Source organism: Coenobita brevimanus, chromosome 22 (genome assembly GCF_032717465.1).
Source record: "Coenobita brevimanus isolate Jiangsu-jjx chromosome 22, ASM3271746v2, whole genome shotgun sequence".
Classification (NCBI taxonomy): Eukaryota; Metazoa; Arthropoda; class Malacostraca; order Decapoda; family Coenobitidae; genus Coenobita; species Coenobita brevimanus.
In genome coordinates this window covers 31,787,605-31,793,063 of record NC_136975.1, presented here as the reverse complement: position 1 = coordinate 31,793,063, position 5,459 = coordinate 31,787,605, and positions in this window count along the sequence as shown.

Sequence of the window (5,459 nt, the reverse complement as noted above, 5' to 3'; positions counted from 1 at the left end):
GTGAGGCAGAGGAATTGTAAATATCAGACTTACTGGGATAATGGGTGTGAGAAATTGTGTGTGTGTGTGTGTGTGTGTGTGTGTGTGTGTGTGTGTGTGTGTGTGTGTGTGTGTGTGTGTGTGTGTGTGTGAGAGAGAGAGAGAGAGAGAGAGAGAGAGAGAGAGAGAGAGAGAGAGAGAGAGAGAGAGAGAGAGAGCAATAATGGCTGTGAGTGTGAGAAAGTTAGAGAGACAGAATGTGGGGAGGCCCGTTAAATGTCAAGAATATTTGTAAACAGATAAAGACAAGAGCACCAAACAGAGAAACATGAAAGGTGATAAATGCAAGTGATAAAAATACGTGATTTAATAAAAGATTAAGTAAGTAACTGGAAGACGATAAATGCAAATTAATAAGTGATGAGAAGACAGCAGTAAAACAATAATGAAAAGAGTAATAAAGGAGTGAATAGGTAACGTGGAGACGACTAAATACGAATATAGATAAGTAATAAAGGGGGCAAATACGTAGATAAATGAATAAGAAAATACGGTAGTAATTAGACAGGGGTAAACAAAGCAAGGCAAAATAGTTACAAAATGGGATCATAAAGAAACTGCGAGTAGTCATAAACGTATATAAAAAATCGCAAAATAAGAGAGAACAAAGGAAATAAGTAGTGAATAAGTAAACAGAAAAAATACCAAACACCTTCAAACACCTTCAAAGATTTCCAAACACCTTCAAAGATTTATGTGCACAAGTAAAGTTCTGGGTATATATGGATGTGGCGATGTGTGTTTTATCCTTGTATACAGTGGACGTGTGTGTGTGTGTGTGTGTGTGTGTGTGTGTGTGTGTGTGTGTGTGTGTGTGTGTGTGTAAGTACAACAACAATTTTCACAAGCATGACAAGAAAAATATTACGATACAATGAGATACGCAGATAGATAAATATACGAACAGATAAGTAGGTAAGTAGGTAGGTAGGTAGGTTGGCACTTGTAGACAGCCAGATTTTTTTTTTTTTTTTTTTTTTATGTGTCCGACTCTGGGCATAGGCCTCACAGCCTGCTATCAAGGCCCAGCAGTCCTCCTACATACCATACACCTCTACATGTCACCACTTCGGCGCTGACACCCACCGTCCATATTGATACAGGACTGGTGCATTGGTATTAGCGGGGGTATTTTTACGACATGTCGGCGGGTCTTCTGGTAGATCAGTAAAGCCTGATTTATTGAAATTCAAATCCTTAAACTGTTCCCTGCCCCAGCCGGGATTTGAACCTGGGCCCGTTAGGACCGCACGCCACCTCTCTACCGGTTGAGCCACCGCCTCCCCCCAAGATATCTACATACAGAAGCATAGAAAGACTGACAGACACACAGACAAACAGACAGGATAGGTAGAGAGAGATATTGTTTATGTATGTGTTAAGAGATCTTGTGTGTGTGTGTGTGTGTGTGTGTGTGTGTGTGTGTGTGTGTGTGTGTGTGTGTGTGTGTGTGTGTGCGTGTGCGTGCGTGCGTGCGTGCGTGCGTGCGTGTGTGTGTGTGTGTGTGTGTGTGTGTGTGTGTGTGTGTGTGTTAGTGCGAGTGGGTAACATTATGATAACTACTTGATGTGTTATGCATCACCCTCTGACGACGAGCACATTACCGTGAGCACATTAGTACAAGCGAGCACACTCACTCTCAATATCATACGACATGCATTACACATTTCAAAGTCCTCTGTGTATTCATGTAGTTTGTCTTCTTTGTAAACATGTATGCATACACTAATCACACACACACACACACACACACACACACACACACACACACACACACGGTCTCTTTCCCTCTCTCTCTTTCTCAGACCGGAGATCATATTTCCATTTGTGTTTGGATTCCTAGTAATTTTACTCTTTGACAAGTATTTACGTGTATTAATTCTTACCGCCAGTTTGTCAGTTCCCCATTTTGTTTTCGGTTATGAATGATATATAATTTTCATTCAGCACATTTTTTATTAATGTCAGTTCTTCTACACCTTTAGGTATACTTTAAGTATACTGCTCACATACAGACACACGGGTCAAACTTTGACCTTGCCCTTTAACCCCTTTGACCAATTTTTGCAGTTGTTAAAATCAGGGGAAAAAAATGTTTCAGCTGATTTTGATGGGTCAATCTTTGACCTAGCCCATCAACCTTGATCTCCGACCTAATGTGTTCAAATACAATGGATTTCCTCACAGGTTATCCCTCAACCCTTCCAGAGAGCTTGGTTGAAAAAATATGAAAACTCTTTTGAGTTACACTTCACACACACACACACACACACACACACACACACACACACACACACACACACACACACACATACACACACACACACACACACACAGATGTTGAGTAAAACAATAACAATTCTCGGGCGGATGTAATAAATATTCCTGTTAGAAAGATGCTCTGACATAAAATAATAGGTAAATGGCGTGGTTAATAATATTACTGGAGTGGTAAGATAAAAACTTGGTTGACAGCACTCAGCATTTCTCTCTCTTTGTTTTGTTTAATCCTTGCTATATAGGTCAATAATGATATATACGGGATGCAGTAAGATGCTGGAGTGAAAAAACGTGGATGATTTAGTCACTTCTTTGGAAAAGAGAGAGAGAGAGAGAGAGAGAATGTTTGTTGATTTGTACCACTACATATTCTATGTGTGTGTGTGTGTGTGTGTGTGTGTGTGTGTGTGTGTGTGTGTGTGTGTGTGTGATAATCTGTACCTATACAAAAACACTGTTGTGAGGGACATATGAATGTTAGTCTCCTGCAAGTCTGTGTGTGCGTGTGTAAGTGTACGTGTGTGTAAACGTACTGAAAACCGCACACGGAATATAAAAGTTAGGCGTAAGAAGTGGTATTGATTAAGTGTCAAGGAGAATAGAACCCAGTCATGTAGGACGAAATCTATACCAGCTCTTAAACACCAGACATTCTTTGATTTAATAACAGAGACAAGGCTTTTATTTATTACGTTTATGTTATAAGGTTATTTGATGTATTCTTTAGTTTACTGTTTGGTTATGAGAATAGTTATATCAGCCTAAATTTTGTGTGTGATTTTTCTCAGGATTATAATTTATGATTCACTCAGCTGAATAAAATTGTGTGGTGCTTCCTAATTTGCAAGGAATTTTAGAGATACGTAAATTTTTCAGATTTTCTTTATGTAAATTTTTGGGTGGATATTAGAGTTGACTCAGGTTTTAAGGATCAGCTTGATTAGTCTTTTAGCTAGTCAGTTCATCCTACAAGGTTTATAATTCAAAATCAGGATATAAATGGCCAAGTGACTGACTGATTAAGGTAAGTCCTGACAGCGTGACAGCATCAAGGGTCATTGCCATTCCTTTGTACGAGTATGGTCAGATCATATTAGGAAACAATAAACTTCAAACTCAAAATCTGCTGCAGGTGGAGGAGCAGCTTGGAAAACAAAACACCCCAAACTTAATATTCAAATCTGGGTCATGCAGCCCTGGAAGATAACGAATATCAGGGTCAGCATTTAGGCGGAGGAGCAGCGTGGAAAACATCAAAATCCAGAGTTAGTATCTACGCACGCGCGCGTACGTGCGTGCGTGCGTGTGTGTGTGTGTGTGTGTGTGTGTGTGTGTGTGTGTGTGTGTGTGTGTGTGTGTGTGTGTGTGTGTGTGTGTGTGTGTGTGTGTGTGTGTGTGTGTGTGTGTGTGTGTGTTTAGATGACGTCACATACCAAGATCATACAACAGACTGGTGTCATTTAAGAGGAAAATCCATAATCTGCTTCATGCAGGCCAGCAGACAGTATATTGCAAAGTCCAATAACTCGGTGTGCTTCACGCATTTGTAGGAGACATTAACTAATAAGAGCAATAACTCTAGAAGGAGGATCTAATATCTGGTTCGTATCGCCTTCATCTTCTTTCCTCTAATTTGTGCAGTTTACTTTTTCACTGCAATGTCGACATCTTTTTTTTTTTTTATCATACTACGACCAGACGGTTATAATCAACGATTTTATTCAGTTCTAGAAAACGTCAGATTTCAATGTAGTCAAAGTATCAATAAAGTGCTCTTTGTGAGCGCATGACAAGCGAGCGAGCGTTTGTACATATTTATATCATCATAATTTCATTTTGTTGTACACTTTCAACATTTCTGGTGAGGTACTTGAACAAACACAGAAGAATAATTGTGCTAAAAAATTTACTTTCTCATGTCTTCTCTCTCACGTTTTCTCTCTGGATGTGCATGTAGTAGGGGCCGTAGCATCACACGCAATTTTCATTTCTCTGCTCCCAACTTGCCGTGTCAACGAACTGCATCGGTAATGCTTGGTTACTGATCGAATGAGAAAACCCAGAAGTGGGGCGATTACCCCTGCTGATTTTACTCCCTAAAAAAAAAAAAAAAAAAAAAAAAAAAACGGTCACGTAAAATGATGCGCGTAATATCCGATATTTAAGTTACAATTCGTGCAAAAAACAGTGATGCAACAGGAAATCCTTTTAAATTCGATTTCACTGTGGAGCATGTCAATTGAAACCCTCGGTATATTCCCTTGGAAAGCTTGAATTCCAAGGGGTTTCTTTGGTCTCATGAATAAATATATAGCTACAAACAAAATTTACTGCATGTATCCACTACCTGCTGGAAGAATCTCTTTTCTGTCTCATACAGTAGAAAAGTTATTAGCCTCTGATAACCATCAAGGTCTGGCCGTGTCATGTCAGGCCGGGCCTGGTCGTGTTGGGCCGCTCATTTCTCGGCTGAACCATAACATCGTTTCGTTTGCTGCGCTCGTTCGCTCGTAACAAGTCATTTTCTCGTGTGTCATGCAAACTTAGAAAACATGAAACTTCGAAGTAATAATATAAAGCCCATATTTTCGTCATGTTAGGAGCTTTTCCAGAAATTCTTCCTTCCCAGCTTTTCTGTGATGGCATGTTAATGCTCTCCTCTATATAGCTTGTAGTTGTTGTTGTTATTGTTGCTGATGAACTCCTGTCTGTCTGGCCGAGAAGACCAGTCAACCATTGGTATGCAGCTGCTGCTGTGAGACTCTGTTCTAATTGTACAGCACAGTAAATGCACTGTGTAAGGATCGGGCGTCCCCTTGTACAGACAGCGCCTGACCATTGTCCGACCAGGGTTGTTCACGGCGAGGCGCAGGGAAATACGAGACCTGGCTAGGGGGTGGACGTCGCAGCTGTTCCACTCAGGGTGCGCAATCACCTCGTGTAAGTTCCTTGTCAGCGTTCTTGTATGTATGTACATACTTTATACTGATATCAGAAAGAAATACGCCACACAGAAGAGGATACTGAGGTGTAAATTCTTTTATGCAATCCCTACAAGTAACAAAAAATATAAAGAACATAAAGAAAACGCAGATGTAATATTCAAGATAAATTGCAGAGGTGTTAGAAGGCTTCCCAAG